The following is a 16,748-nucleotide window of genomic DNA, read 5'->3' on the forward strand; positions in this document are numbered from 1 at the left end:
TGTTGATAGTCCATTGGAGGTGGTTGTTGCCATGAGGGTTGATCAAATCCTTGTGGCTCCTCCCATCTTTGATTGTTCCAACCTTGATGCCTGTTCTCATTGTAGTTTCTTCTTCCTGCAACATTATTGTAACCAGACTCATAGCCAAAGGGGTGAGAGTTCATAGTAGCAAATAAAAAAATAAAAAAAAAATAAAAATAAATTTAAATTAAAAGGTTATTTAAATTTTGAATTTGAAAATTAAATTTTGAAATTTGAATTTTTAAAATTTGAATTTTTGAAATTTTGAAATTTGATTTTTGAAATAAGATAAGATAAGATAAAAATTTTAAAAATAAAAACCAATAACCTCTTAAATTAAGAAAAAACAAAAATAAAAATAAAAACAAATAAACAAGCAAAAATAAAATATATACAATAACCAATAATAAGGCACACGTTTGCAATTCCCCAGCAACGGCGCCATTTTGACGTTGGGATTTTTGCCAGTAAAGAATTTCATAAAAACAGTCGCGTTGTAGATATAGTCTCTAAACCGACAGAAATCCCTTCGTACAAACGTTTTGGTTGTCACAAGTAACAAACCCCTTTGAAATTGATAACCGAGTATTCAAACCTCGGGTCGTCTTCTCAAGGAATTGCAGGGAAGTATGTTCTTATTATTGGTTATGAAGATTGTAAATTGGGGGTTTTGGAAGTAAATTGGGAATATGTTATATGACAAGTAAAATAAAATAATAATAATAAAATAAACTCTTGGCAAGGTATAAGAAATTGGAAGTCCAGACCAAGTTATCCTTATCAATGATAATGAAAATTGAATCTTAATTTCACTTAGTTAATCCATACTTAAAGCAGAGAAAGGTCAAGTGATTAATTAGTTTGATCTTCAAATCCTAGTTAATTCCAAAGAAAAGATTGGGATTATTGAAGCTCAGTTTAATTGGCAAGATAACAATTAACAATTATGCTGTTGAGTTGGATAACTCTTGAGTTACTGATTTCTTAACCAAAACCAAAAGGGGAAAAGTAAATCTACTGGAATAAAAATGCCTTCAGATGGGAAGCAATAATCATGTAAATAAAAGAAAGCAATATTAAACTGAAATACCTCAAATTGCATTAACAAAAGAACTTAAATCTGACATAGACATGCATGGAAAAATAAATAAAATAAAGAACCTGGGATTGAGAGTCACTCCTAAAACTAAGAGAAGTCCTAAATCCTAATCCTAAGAGAGAGGAGAGAACCTCTCTTTCTAAAAACTACATCTACTCCTGAGAAGTGAATTATGAGAGCCTCTTTTTTTTTTAATGGATGCAGTCCCCCACTTTATAGCCTCTAATCTGTATTTTCTGGGCCGCAAACTGGGTCAGAAACAGTCCAGAATTCACTAGTTTTGAATTTTGCCACGCTGGATTTTCGTCACTGCGACGCGGCCGCATGGATCACGCGGTCGCGTCACCTAGCGTCAGAGGAACTATAACATATTATATATCAAATCGAAGCCCCAGACGTTAGCTTTCCAACGCAACTGGAACCGCGTCGTTTGGACCTCTATAGCTAAAGTTATAGCCGTTTGAGTGCAGAGAGGTCAGGCTGGACCGCTTAGCAATTTCTCCAACTTCTTGCATTCCTTCCACTTTTGCATGCTTTCTTCCCATCCTCCAAGCCATTCCTGCCTTATAATATCTGAAAACACTTAACACACATATCAAGGCATCTAATGGTAATAAGAGAGGATTAATAATAAGCAAATATAAGATCAAAGAAGCATGTTTTCAATCAAAACACATAATTAGGAAGGAAATATAAAACCATACAAATAGTATGAATAAGTGGATAAAGAGTAGATAAAAACTACTCAATTGAGTACAAGATAAACCATAAAATAGTGGTTTATCAGTCTTACACAATAAAATGTTAGTAGCACATGTGTTTAAGCAAGCAAAATAAAAAATAACAATGAAGGCACCGGAAACAGAGACATTGTGATTGCAAAAACAAGTGGGGTGTGCATGATACATGGCATAAAAGATAAGTGGCACACCAAACTTAGTGTGACACTTTCACTTGGAATTGATGCAAGTATCCAGTAAAGATTGGAAGCAAATTTTGTTGCATAGCAACACCAAACTTTGAATGCAATCCTATGTCAATTTATTTGAACTAAAACAAAGGCAACTGTTATATGTTAAATACAATTACCAAGGGAAGAATCTGTCATGAATAAGGAATTCTTGATAAGGTATTTAACAAAAACAGTTAAAGAGCAAAATAAATGAAAGCATTGAGAACAAGGAGATAACTAAAGCAAAGAAGAAAAATCAAACCCAAAAGAAAGACAAAACTGCAGAGGCATTATGATTATGCAGACAAGTGGTGTTGCTAGATACTTTGCATAGAAAATTAAGTGGCACACCAAACTTAGAATCTTAGTGTGACACTTTCATTTTTGATGCAATCATCCATAGAGATTGAAATAGATTATTGCCGGGCAACACCAAACTTAGAATGTAACCATATGCCAATTTATTGAAATTAAACAAAGCAAAGAAAGAAAACAAAGCAGAGAAATGAAATGTTACCTAAGGTTGGGTTGCCTCCCAACAAGCGCTCTTTTAGTGTCATTAGCTTGACATGTTGTTCTTCACTTTCTTCCTCTTCTTCTAGTTTGTTAAGAGGAATGACCTCAAGGGGGGAGAAGATTCAGCTATTGTCCCCTGTCTTGGTCTCTCCTCAGCAAGCTTCCTTTTGTAAGTTGCTGGATTGAACTTGCTTGCTGGATCAGGGGTAGGATTGCTTGCAGTTGACCTTTTCTTGAATGTTGTCCTTGGTATCTTGGTCACAATCCTCTTCTCGGTGCTCTTATTAGTTGCCTTCACTTCTTGGATGTCAAGATTTGGTGGTTGTGTGATTGTTAGAGTGTTTTCTTCATCAAGAGCCTCTTGAATTGGTGGTTCCATAAGCCCTTCCTCTATGCACTTCTCTGCTGCAATTGAATATGAATCTCCTTGATTGTCTTCCTCTATTTCTTCTTCATGATTTTTCATTAAGTCTTTTGGGAGGGAATCTTCATGCTCCATTGTCACTTCAATTAGCCTCTGTGGATATGGAATCCTTGGTTCATATACCTCCACAACCTCCCCCTCCATTGAAATTTCACTTGATACAGTAGCATCTTCATCTTGCTCTTATACTTCCTCCTTTACATCCACCAATTGGTCTTCATCTTCCTTGCTTAGTATTTCTGAGTGTTTCCTTATTTTCTCTATGTGCTCCTCCATCTTTTGAAGAAGGATTTCTTGTTATCTCCAGGATTGTTCTTGCCTTTCCAATAATTCTCTGGACTTTTGAAGGGGATCCTCAGCTACTAGCTCAAAAGATGAAGGTTGAGAGAGATTTTGTGGACATGGATGTGTTGTGGTGAGGTTGTTTTGAGTGGTATGGAATGAATCTTGTGAGTTATGGAATAAATTTTGTGAATGTTGAAATGAGTCTTCTGTGTAGTGAAATGAATCTTGTGGTTGGTGAGATGAGTTGTATGAATCTTGGAGGAAACTTTGTGTTGAGGCAAAATCAAGTGATAAAAAATTTTCAAGTGAAGAACTGGGAGGTGAGGTTGGGCAATTTTGCATAAATGAATTGAAGGTTTGCTCAAGTGATGATGGCTCTTGATAAGTGGAGTATGCACTATCAAATGATCTCTGGTTTTGATCCTCCCACCCACAACTGGAAGAATTGTTGAACTCATCACAGTATGGATCATCTTGTGGCATTGGGGACAATTTTGCATGAATTTATTGAAAGCACACTCCAGTGATGATGTCTCTTGACGAGTATCATATGGAGCATTAAAATTCCCTTCCCAGCCATAGTTTGTGTAAGTGTCATAACAGTGTGATTCACTTTGTGGCTCTCGGAGGAAATTCATTTCAATTGATTGTTCACACTCTTGTTGATATGCCCAGTCACTATGAGGATAATGACATAAATCATTTTGTGATTCTGGACAATATCTCATGTGATCTGCTTGATCAATTTGTGGGTCTAGAGCATATCTCCATTGGTTGGGTTGCTCAGAATATGTAATTTCTTGGTGATATTCCCATCCACCATTAGGATAATGACTTGAATCATTTTGTGGTGGTGAGCAATATCCCATATGATTCTCTTGCTCATCTTGTGGCTTTGAAGCATATCTCCATTAATTAGAGTGCTCAGAATCTATGATTTCTTGGTGATATTCCCAGCCACCATTAGAATAGCCAATTTGTGATGGTGGGTAATATCCCATAAAATTTGTTTGATCACAAGATGAGTTGAACTCCATTTAAATTTTGTAAGACACAATCACCAATGAAAATCGAAATTCATGTCTCAGATGAGATTTTCTTAGTGAGGCAAAAATACAAACACCTTGGTTTCAACAGAAAACAGAAAATTAAAAGGACAAAAACAAAGAAAATGCTTAATCTAGACTTCTCACCCACTTAATCATTGTTGATCTATATCAATCCCCGACAACGGCACTAAAAACTTAATGGGGGAAAATTGGATTTCCACACAAACTCACCGGCAAGTGTACCGGGTCGCATCAAGTAGTAATAACTCACAAGAGTGAGGTCGATCCCATAGAGATTGATGGATCAAGCAACTTTAGTGAGTGATTGGTCTAGTCAAGCAGACAGTAGTGAATTGGGTGAAAAGTGACCAACAGAAAGTAAATTCCAAGAATTATAAATTACAGAATGAAAATTTGGCAGAAACCTAAAGAGCAAGAAAAGTAAATTGCAGAATATCTAACTTGGAGGAAGTAAATTGATAGAACCTTAAAGAGCAAGAAATGTAAAGTGCAGCAAATGTAAAGGGAATTGGGTGCTGGGAATTTGAAGAAAGCAATAAAGCAAGCAATTGAAAATATCTTGAGAACAAGTAACAGGAAGTTTAAGTTATAGGAAAATTAAATCAAGCTGAATCATGAACGGAATTGTAAAATTGCAAAAAAAGGAAATTGTAGCAGAGGATTGAAATTTCATAAACTGAATTCAATAATACTGGAATGTAAAAGTGTAGAAGAATTAAAGTGTATCAAGAGAGCTTTCTATATTATCTCCCTTTAATGAAATGAAATTGATGCCTTTATATAGGCTTTACAAAATGAAAATGAAATTGAAATTGAAAACAAATTACAATTCAAATGAAATTCCTATTCTAATTGTTTCTTGTGCCTTTGAGTGATGTCAATTGGGCTTTGCTTGCTTTGGGGCTTCAATGGGCTTGAATTGGAATTAATTGTGCCAAAATTGCACTTTCCAGAAGAGTGTTCAGTTCAGACAATGAGCGCAGTGCTCATTCACTATGTGTGCTCCTCACGTGCGCACATTTCCTCAACTAGCGCTCTCTTAATGAGCGCTACATTGCATTATTGAGCACTATCCCAAATGTGTTTTTGGGCCTTGAAGATGCCTATTAATTATGCTTCAATTTCATGCCAAATATAGATTATATATATCATTGGAAAGCTCTGAATGTCAGCTTTCCAACGCAACTGGAAGCGCATCAATTGGACATCTATAGCTCAAGTTATGGTCCTTTGAAGAAGGCATGGTCGTCCTGTCAGCGCCAAGTTAACTTAGTGAGCACTGGGACAGCAAAAAGCTTGCTTCCAAGCTGAAAATTCACGAAAATGCTCAACTAGTGAGCGTGGCACTCACTTGGCAAATGAGCGCTGATTGTCACGCTTCTTTGATTTAGTCATAGGCCACGCTTTTAAAAGCGTGGCCTAAGGCTCTAAAGTGTGTCAGATCTCTAAAATGTGCCCCAAAATTCTTCTTTTCTTCTTTTGAGCTGATTTTGTGCTATTTTGCTTCTTTTTCCACTTATTTCCTTCAAAATATATAAAATCAAAAGATCAAAGAAATATACCATTTAAGCACAAAAGCATTCAATATTGAAGCACTAATCATCAATTTCATGTATGAAAAAGTATAGAAAAACATGACATGATGACATGTCATCACTTATGCATGAATCTTATTGAGTTAATGTCATAATGAACTCTTAGGCTCTTGAGGATTCTTCCAAGTATTTACCTCAGGCTCCCTTTCTATTGATTGTCACCTTGAAGTAGCAAGAATTGTTTCTTTTTTTTTTCTTTTTTTTCTAAGTGTTCCCTTTTTTTTTTCATTGACCACGACTCTAAATGTTTTGTCTCAAGACGACCCTTTAGTTAGGCTTTCAATTAGCACTCCCAAACCAGTTGGTGTTAGGGTACTAGGTGTTGAAACACCCCTAAGAATTTACTTGCCCAGTTCTTTCTTCTTGACAGATCTTCACCACAAGCATCTACTAGGATTTCTAACTCTTTTGAGCTATTTAGTGTTTCCTTCCATCCTAGTAGTTGATGCTCAGAGCCTTGGATCTTTTTTCTTACTACTTCTTGATTCTATGGATATTCAAGGGATATTCTTGGCATCTACTTGTCATATCCCTTGAATCTAGTTGCTCATCATAGCTTATTTTCTTTCAGATTCATTCAAGGTCTCATACTTAAGTCTTTCTCTTAGTTTTGAATGGTCTCACTTGGTCTTAGTCTCTTGTATTCTTGTTTTTGCACAACTCATCATAGACTCTTATGGAAACAAACTATTCTTTTATTTGATTATCATGAGACTTAAACAACATTGCATTTTCCTTCTTTAAACTTAAAGTCGAAGCACAAAGGACTCATAAACAGGTTAAGCATAAGGAAATTAGAGCAACTATCCTAACACTGCAACTATTATCAAACTACTAACAGAAATTTAGAATAAGAAAACTTGAGATTATCAACCATGAGACTCAACAACCTTTAATTCTTGGAGCAGCTTCAATTCATTGGCCCTTTTCCCTTGTCTTTCTTCTTGGAGGAGGAATCATCACCATTTTTCTTTGAGGATCCTTCTTGTGCCTTGGTGTCCTTAGGCTTCCAAAATCCCAGCCTTCTCATGTAGATCCTCTCATCTTCTTTGTGCTTGGCTAATATTTCTTCTTTCCTAGCACTTAACTCCTCCATTCCCTGCATAAATGTAGGGTATCCGGGGTTTAAGACGGCCACAACATTGCACAAATGGTTCAGCTTTGCTTGTGTGTTGATGTCATACTACCTCCTTGAAGTAGTTCTAGCATCATAAAGATACCTAAACTCAGCAAGGTTCCTCTGCTGCCATTTGCCTTGTTCCACAATTTTGTTGAGGCTGCCTTGTATCTCTTCCCAGTTGAATTAGCCTTGTTGCTCCTTCATGTAATCCATGCTTCCTTGGAGTTGTTGTATGCTCTCTTGCAATTGATTCCATTGTTGTTGTTGCTCCTTGACTTGGTTGACATCTTCTCTCAAGTAGTCTATATCTCCCCACATCTGGTGAATGTCTCCTTGCATTTCTTCCCAGTTGAAACCTTCAGAAAATTATTTATATGGTGGTGGTGGAAGTGGTAGGTATTGTGGTTGATCTTCAGCTTCTTCTTCTTGGTATGGTAGACCTTGTGGCTCATGAACATGAGCTCTGTGCTCCCTTGCTCTCTGAAGCGGGTTGACAGCCACCACTTTGGCCATCTTCTTGGCAGTTATAGGCTTCTCTTGGTCCACCAGCACTCCATCAATAATCTTCTCTACCCCAGCTTCATCACACAACCTTTGGATGATACTTGAGAAGGCCAACCTTGTGCTGTCCTTGGTGCTCTTCAGCACACTATTGATATTGTTGGCGATCATCTCCCCAACATTGACATTTTTTCCCTTCATTATGCTGTATATGAGCACAGCTCTCTCCAATGTCACCTCATAAGTGTTGGATGTTGGGTTGAGAGACCTTCTTACAAAATCTATCCACCCTCTAGCTTGGGGGCTTAAATCTCATCTCCTCAGTTGGTTGGGTCTCCCATCTTTGTCATTAATCCACTGCACATTCAGCACACATATTTCATTGAGGATCTCATCAAATCCTGGGTCTTGTTGCTTTATCCTCTCTTCATAGCTCCGGGTGGAGCTTGTTTACTTCACTATCAACATCCTATATATGTTGGAGGGGATATAGTCAATGGCTTTCTGAAGAACGAATTTCTCTTGGTAAAGAATTTTTATAAAAATAATAATCGCGTTGGTAGTATAGCTTCTAGACCGACAAGAATTCCTTTCTTACAAAAGTTTTGGTTGTCACAAGTAACAAACCCCTAAAAAAATTGATAACCGAAGTATTTAAACCTCGGGTCGTCTTCTCAAGGAATTACAGGGAGGTGTTCTTATTATTGGTTATGGAAAGGTATACTTTGGGGTTTTGAAAAGGTTTGAACAAGTAATTTAATTGATGAGAAAAATAAATTAATAATTAATAAAATCTCTTGGCAAGGTATAAGAATTTGGAATTTCTATCCTAGTTACCCTTATCAGATGTGATGAGAATTGGGTTTTAATCCCACTTAGTTAAGTCAAGTGGACTAATTAGCTTGATCCTCAAGTCCTAGTCAATCCCTGTGGGAAGACTAGCTTTAGAGCGATCTAGATCAATTAGTGATCTGCCAATTTCAACCACTGTTGAGTTTGGCAACTCAAGTGTTACCAATTACTTAACCAAAACCAAAAGGAAGAAAATACCTAAATTAAATTAAAAGTATCCCTATAAATAAAGCAAAGCAAAGTCAAATCTGAAATACCTCAAAATATATTAAATAGAAAACCAATCTAAACAATAAGAGTTCATAAACCAATTTGAGAAAATAAATAAAAAGAACATTAAATTGAGAAGAAGTTGAAATCCTAAATCCTTTAAGAGGAATCCTAATCCTAAAACCTAAGAGAGAGGATAGAACCTCTCTCTCTAAAACTACATCTAAATAATGAAAAGTGAATAATGGAAGACCTCTTGATAAATGAATGCATTCCCCCACTTTATAGCCTCTAATATGTGTTTTCTGGCCCAAAAACTGGGTCAAAAACAGGCAAGAAATTGCCCCCAGCGATTTCTGGTACGTACAAGTCGCGGGAAAGTGACGCGGAAGCGTCTTCCACGCGTTCGCACGGATTGGGTTTTCGCCAGGTCACACATCCGCGTGATTTATGCGTTCGCATCGTTTGGCTTCGTGGCAGCTATGGAAAATTATATATCGTTTCGAAGCCCCAAACGTTAGCTTTCCAATGCAACTAGAACCATATCATTTGGACCTCTGTAGCTCAAGTTATGACCGTTTGAGTGCAAAGAGGTCAGGCTGGACAGCTTAGCAATTTCTTCAACATCTTGTATTCCTTCCACTTTTGCATGCTTCCTTTCCATCCTCTAAGCCATTCCTACCCTATAATCCCTAAAATCACTTAACACACATATCAAGGCATCTAATGGTAATAAGAGAGGATTAATATTAGCAAATATAAGGCCAAAGAAGCATATTTTCAATCATAGCACAAAATCAAGAAGGAAAACGTAAAACATGCGAATAGTATGAATAACTGGGTAAAGAATTGATAAAAACCACTCAATTAAGCACAAGATAAACCATGAAATAGTGGTTTATCACTTTCCCCCTAACATAACTGATACGTGAGCATCTTTCCTATCTTTTCCTAGTGAATTTGCATTTAAATTGTTAAGTTTAATCAAGAATTAATTATCTTTTAGCCACTATGGATGCTACTTTGATTGTTGTGCAATTTTATTTATTTTAGGTAGAATTCTAATTGAGCGACGCGTGCGCGTGCCTGACGCATACGCATGATTTGGTGATATCCATCGCGACGCGTGCACGTACCAGACGCGTACGCATGAAAAGCAAAGTTGCTCGGTGACGCGTGCACGTACCTGACGCGTACGCGTGATATGCAAAAAAGACCATCGACGTGTACGCGTGACTGAAGCGTACGCGTGACATGCGCGACATGCAAAAAATGCAGAAAACGCTGGGGGTGATTTCAGGCCAAGTTTCGACCCAGTTTTCGGTCCAGAAACACAGACTAGAGCCAATGGATAGCAGAGAATCAAGGGAGATTCACACAAGAATGGTTATGCCCACTCCAAGTTAGGCGTGGACCCTACGAAGCAAGTGGTCCCCATCCATCGATTGAAGACAGGCTGATTGCTTTAATTTATTCTGATTTAAACTTTAATTTTTATTATAAAATAGGAAAAGATATTATTTTAGTTTTAGAAGATAGATTTTTAGATTAATTAGGATTAGATATAAAAGGGGATTCCAACAAGAGGATTCCAGCACAACATCATTCCATTCCAATTTACATTTTATCAGAATCCTTACTTTCTCTGAACAATGAGAAACTAAACCTCCACTGTTAAGGTTAGGAGCTCTGTCTATTGTATGGATTAATTTTATTATTTCTTTTATTTTAATTCATGTTTTGATTTATATATCAAGAATTGTTTTCGTTCTTTATTTTATGAATTTGGGTGGAATGGAAGTATGGCCCTCTTTCTAATTGTGTTCTTGTATAACTTGGAAAAGCTCTTTACTTTAACAACAGCTTGAAAACATATTCTCCTAAATTTCTAATTTATCTAAATTTAACGGGATACGTGACATATAATCTTCTTTTATTTAGGTAATTAGGATTTTTGTGGCATATAAACTGGAATTAAACTTCACCCCCTAATTGGAATTAATTGACCAAGGAATTGGCTGTTGAAGGAAGTTATAGGAGACTAGAAAGGTCTAAGGAATTAGGGTCTAGTCACATATAGTTTGCCATGAATTAAATCTTACATGATTAAAATAAATTAATAAGAAAAGTTAATCCGAGAAATAGACAACTCTGAAGCCTTAACTGTTTCTCCATATTTTATTCCCAACTTATTCACTTGCCTTTCTTTAATATTCTTGCTATTGTTTAATGTCTTTGAACTCTAAAACATTATTTTCTGTTTGCCTAACTAAGTAAATTAATCAACCATTGTTGCTTAGTCCTTTAATCCTCGTGGGATCGACCCTCACTCACCTGAGGTATTACTTGGTACGACCCGGTGCACTTGCCGGTTAGTTTGTGGTTATAAATTACTGCACCAAGTTTTTGGCACTGTTACCGGGGATTGATAGTGATTAACAACTATCAGTTCTTTGATTGCTTAGATTAGGTATTTTAGTTTTAATTTTACTTAAATTTTGCTTATTATTTTCGAAAAAAATTTTAATAAATAGCACTAATATTTTTCCTTAATTTATGAAATTAAGTTTGGTGTCATCTAATTAATTTTATTTTAATTTTCTTGTTTAATTTTCCTGTTAATTTTCGAAAATTTCTGTTTAATTTTAGTTATCATTTTCGAAATTCATTTATTTATTTTATTTCATATTTTTGTTTTATTATTTTACACAGGATACCTCACGGGGACTTCTCTGAACTCTGACATAGAGAATCCCATCTTTTCTTGTTTTCTGTTTGTTTATGCACAGGAACAGAGACAAGAAACTTCTGTTAGACTTTGATCCATAACCTGAAAGGACTTGTAGGCGACGTTTACAACAAGCAAGACTTTGCAAGGCTGCAGAATCCACTATGGATCACAATAATGCTGTTAATGCCAATGTGGCAAATCCGAATGGGAATGAAGAACAAAGGAGAGTGCTTGGCTCTTACTCTGCTGCTACTGCAGATCTTTATGGTAAAAGCATTGTGGTGCCTCCTATAACTGCGAACAACTTTGAGTTGAAGGCACAATTGGTCACCCTGGTGCAACAAAAATGCCAGTATCATGGTCTTCCCCACGAAGACCCAAATCAATTTATTTCTAATTTTCTACAGATTTGTGATACTGTGAAGACAAATGGAGTGAACCCAGAGGTGTACAAACTCATGCTCTTCCCGTTTGCTCTGAGGGATGGAGCAAAGCTATGGCTAGATTCTCAGCCCAAGGAGAGTTTGAATACTTGGGACAAGGTTGTTACTGAGTTTCTTACTAAATTTTTCCCACCAAAGAAGCTGACTAAGCTTAGGGTAGAGGTTCAGACCTTCAGGCAGAGGGATGGTGAAACTCTTTATGAAGCTTGCGAGAGGTACAGGCTACTGATTAGGCAATGCCCTTCGGACATATTCTCTAAATGGACCCAACTAGATATCTTTTATGAGGGCTTGGGTGAAATATCCAAGATGTGCTTAGATAATTCTGCAGGTGGTTCATTGCACAAGAAGAAGACACCGGAGGAGACTATTAAGCTTATTCAATTGGTTGCTAGTAACCAATACTTATACTCATCTAACAGGAATCTTGTGAACTCTGAGGCTCCTCGGAAGAAAAGTGTTATGGAAGTAGAAGCTCTTAATGCTTTTCTTGCTCAGAATAAGCTTATGTCTCAGCAAATAAGTCTACTTACTCAACAAATGGATGGCATGCAAGTCTTAGCTATCAACACCCAAAACTCATCTCAAGAGGTCTCTTATGACATGACAGGTAATTTTGTGCAAAATGATAATTATGACTATGCTCAATGCTCTTCTGAACAGGTCAATTACATGGGGAGTGGTCCTAGAAATCCCAAAAATACAATCAGGGGTGGAGAAATCACCCAAATTTTGGGTGGAGGGACCAACTTCAGAGAGCTCAAAATTTCAATAATAATTCTCAGGGCGGCTTCCAACAGAACAATCATAATAACTGCCAATTTCTGTCTCAGCAACAACAACCAACTCAGCAGGCAAACTCTAAATCCCAACAAGATTCTAATTGGGAGATGATGAGGAGTTTTATGCAAGAAACCAGAGCCTCCATTAGAAACTTAGAAGTGCAAATGGGCCAACTGAGCAAGCAAATACCTGAGAGGTCTACAAGTACATTTCCAAGTGATACAGTGGTGAACCCAAGAGAAGATTGCAAGGCTATTCAATTGAGAAGTAGTAAAATAGTTGGCTCTGAGATAAGGGCCAATGAAGAGCTAGTTGAAAAGAAAGCTCCAGAGGAGAAGAAGGAAGAAGTGGAGCACGCCCCTCCAAAGCGTGTAGACAACCCGTTCCCTGACTCTCTTGACACGTATACTACATGGCCAAAGGCTCCTGAATACAAGCCAAAAATGCCATATCTTCAGAGACTTCAAAAGGCTTCCAAAGAAAAGCAGTTCTCTAAATTTTTAGATGTCTTCAAGAAGCTACATATTAACATTCCTTTTGCAGTGACTCTTGAGCAAATGCCCCTTTATGCTAAATTTATGAAAGAATTATTGACTAACAAGAGGAATTAGAAGGAGCAAGAAACCGTGGTGTTAACCAAGGAATGCAATGCTATTATTCAACATAAACTTCCTGAGAAAATGCAAGATCCAGGGAGTTTTGTGATTCTGTGCACCATTGGAGATATCACCATTCAGAGAGCTTTATGTGATCTTGGAGCTAGCATCAATCTCATGCCACTTTCAGTGATGAAAAAGCATCAAATTGAGGAGGTAAAACCCACTTGTATTTCTCTTCAACTTGTTGATCTTTCTATTAAATTACATGTGGATGTTGTTGAGGATTTACTTGTGAAAGTAGGACCCTTATTTTTCCTGCTGATTTTGATATATTAGACATGGAAGAGGATGTAAAATCCTCTATTATTCTTGGTAGACCGTTTTTAGCTACAGGTAGAGCTCTGATTGATGTGCAAAAGGGTGAATTAACCTAGAGGGTCAATGGAGAACAGGTGGTCCTTAATGTTTTTAAAGCTCTCAAGCACCCTAATGATTCTGGATCCTATTTCTGAGTATGAGTTAGTTGAAGTTGATGATTCACCACCCTAGAAGGCACTAGTTCCCACGCCTAAAGCAGAGGAGGAAGCCCCCAAGCTTGAGCTCAAACCTTTACCTCCTTCTTTAAAACATGTGTTCTTGGGTGAAAATGATTCCTATCCAGTAATTATTAGCTTTTCCCTAAAGCCTGAAGAGGAAGAGGCGCTTATTTCAGTGCTTAGGAGCCATAAAACAACTCTTGGGTGGACCATTAGTGACTTGAAGGGGATTAGTCCAACCAAGTGTATGCACAAGATCCTACTTGAAGATGATGCTAAACCAGTTGTGCAACCATAAAGGAGACTCAATTCAACTATGAAAGAGGTGGTCCAAAAAGAGGTAATGAAACTTTGGGAAGCAGGTATTATTTATCCTATTTTTGACAGTCCTTGGATAAGTCCTGTGTAGGTAGTTCCCAAGAAAGGAGGGATGACAGTGATCAAGAATGAAGAGAATGAGCTTATTCCTACAAGAACAGTCACAGGATGGAGAATGTGTATAGACTATAGGAGGCTCAACACTGCTACCAAGAAGGATCACTTTCCCCTGCCTTTCATTGATCAGATGCTTGAGAGGTTAGCTGGTCATACGTTTTACTGTTTTCTAGATGGATGTTCTGGATATAATCAAATTGCAGTGGACCCTCAAGATCAAGAGAAGACAGCATTCACATGCCCCTTTGGAGTATTTGCCTACAGAAAAATGCCTTTTGGACTTTGATGGACGTTTTACTGTTTTCTAGGTGTATGCTTTCAATTTTTTCTGATATGGTTGAAAAGTTCATTAAGGTATTTATGGATGACTTTTCTGTTTTTGGTAATTCTTTTGAATCCTGCCTTAACATTTATCCCTTGTCTTGAAACGGTGTCAAGAATCAAACCTTGTTTTAAATTGGGAAAAATGTCATTTTATGGTTACAGAAGGTATTGTTCTTGGACACCAAATTTCAAGTAAGGGAATTGAGGTTGATAGAGAAAAGGTGGAGGTAATTAAAAAATTACCACCACCAACTAATGTTAAGGCAGTCAGGAGTTTCTTGGGTCATGCAGGATTTTATAGAAGATTTATAAAGGATTTTTTTAAAATTGCTAAACTTTTAAGCAACCTGCTAGTTGCTGATGTTCCTTTTGTCTTTGATTCTGATTGTCTGCATGCTTTTGAAACTTTGAAAGCAAACCTTACCTCTGCTCCCATTATAGCTCCCACTGACTAGGATTTACCATTTGAATTAATATGTGATGCTAGTGACTTTGCTATAGGAGCTGTTTTAGGACAAAGGCATGGTAAGCTTGTACATGTCATTTACTATGCCAGTCGTGTGCTAAATGATGCCCAAAAGAATTACACAACTACATAAAAGGAATTATTAGCTGTTGTGTATGTTGTTGATAAGTTTAGGTCATATTTACTTGGTTCTAAGGTTATTATTTATACTGATCATGCTGCTTTGAAGTACCTTATAACCAAGCAGGACTCTAAACAAGATTAATCAGATGGGTGTTACTCCTTCAGGAGTTTAATATTGAGACAAAAGACAGGAAAGGGTCAAAAAATCAAGTAGCTGACCATCTCTTCAGAATTGAGCCTGAAGCAGGAGTACAACCACTCAGAGCTGTGACTGAGACATTTCCGAATGAGCAATTGTTCCTCATTCAGCAGGCTCCATGGTTTGCAGACATTGCAAATTACAAGGCCATGAATTTTATTCCAAGGGAGTACAGTAGGCAACAAGTGAAGAAGATATTAATTGATGCAAAGTACTACATTTGGGAGGAACCATACCTTTTTAAAAGGTGTTCAAATGGCATTATCCGGAGATATGTCCCAGACGAAGAAAAAGAGCAGATCCTTTGGCACTGTCATGGTTCTGAGTATAGAGGCCACTTTGGTGGTGAAAGGACAGCTACAAAGGTCCTTCAGAGTGGGTTTTACTGGCTAACTCTCTTCAGAGACTCAAGAGCATTTGTGAAGCACTGTGACAAATGTGAAAAAGCCACAAATCTCCCTGCCAACCATGAAATGCCACAGCAGGGGATTTTTGAGGTTGAGTTGTTTGATGTGTAGGGTATTGATTTCATGGGACCTTTCCCACCCTCACATTCAAACAACTATATTCTAGTGGCAGTTGATTATGTGTCCAAGTGGGTGGAAGCTGTGGCTTTACCCACCAATGATGCCAAGGTGGTAATGAGTTTTCTTCAGAGATATATCTTTAGCCGATTTGGTGTCCCGAGGACACTCATTAGTGATGGTGGAAGCCACTTCTGCAACATACAGCTGGACTCTCTTCTGCAGAGATATGGAGTCCATCATAAAGTGGCAACCCCCTATTACCCTCAGACAAGTGGATAGGTTGAAGTTTCCAATAGGGGACTTAAGAGGATTTTAGAGAAGACCGTCAGTGTTTCAAGAAAGGACTGGTCTAGGAAGCTTGATGATGCTCTCTGGGCATACCGGATAGCTTACAAGACTCCTATTGGCATGTCCCCTTATCAGTTGGTCTATGGCAAAGCCTGCCACTTGCCAGTTGAGTTGGAGCATAAAGTTTACTGGGCGATCCAATATCTGAATCTTAATTCAGAAGCTGCAGGAATCAAGCGAATGCTTCAGTTGAATGAGCTTGATGAATTCAGATATTCAGCTTATGAGAATGCCAAGCTCTATAAGGAGAGAACCAAGTTACTTCATGACAAAAAGATTGCCATCAGAGTCTTTGAGCCAGGACAAAGAGTGCTTCTGTATAATTCAAGGCTCAAACTCTTTCTCCGGAAGCTAAAATCCTAGTGGTAAGGACCGTTTATGGTTACCAGAGCTTCACCATATGGTTATGTGGAATTATAGGAAGAAAATTCTGACAGAAAATTAACAGTGAATGGCAAGAGGTTGAAGCACTATCTTGGAGGCGAGATTGATCGCCAGAGGTCTGCTCATCTGCTGAATTAGCAGAACTGACCATCAAGCTATTGATGGTAAAGAAGCTCTTGTCGGGAGGCAACCCGATAATTTTGTA

Source organism: Arachis hypogaea, chromosome 15 (genome assembly GCF_003086295.3).
Source record: "Arachis hypogaea cultivar Tifrunner chromosome 15, arahy.Tifrunner.gnm2.J5K5, whole genome shotgun sequence".
Lineage (NCBI taxonomy): Eukaryota > Viridiplantae > Streptophyta > Magnoliopsida > Fabales > Fabaceae > Arachis > Arachis hypogaea.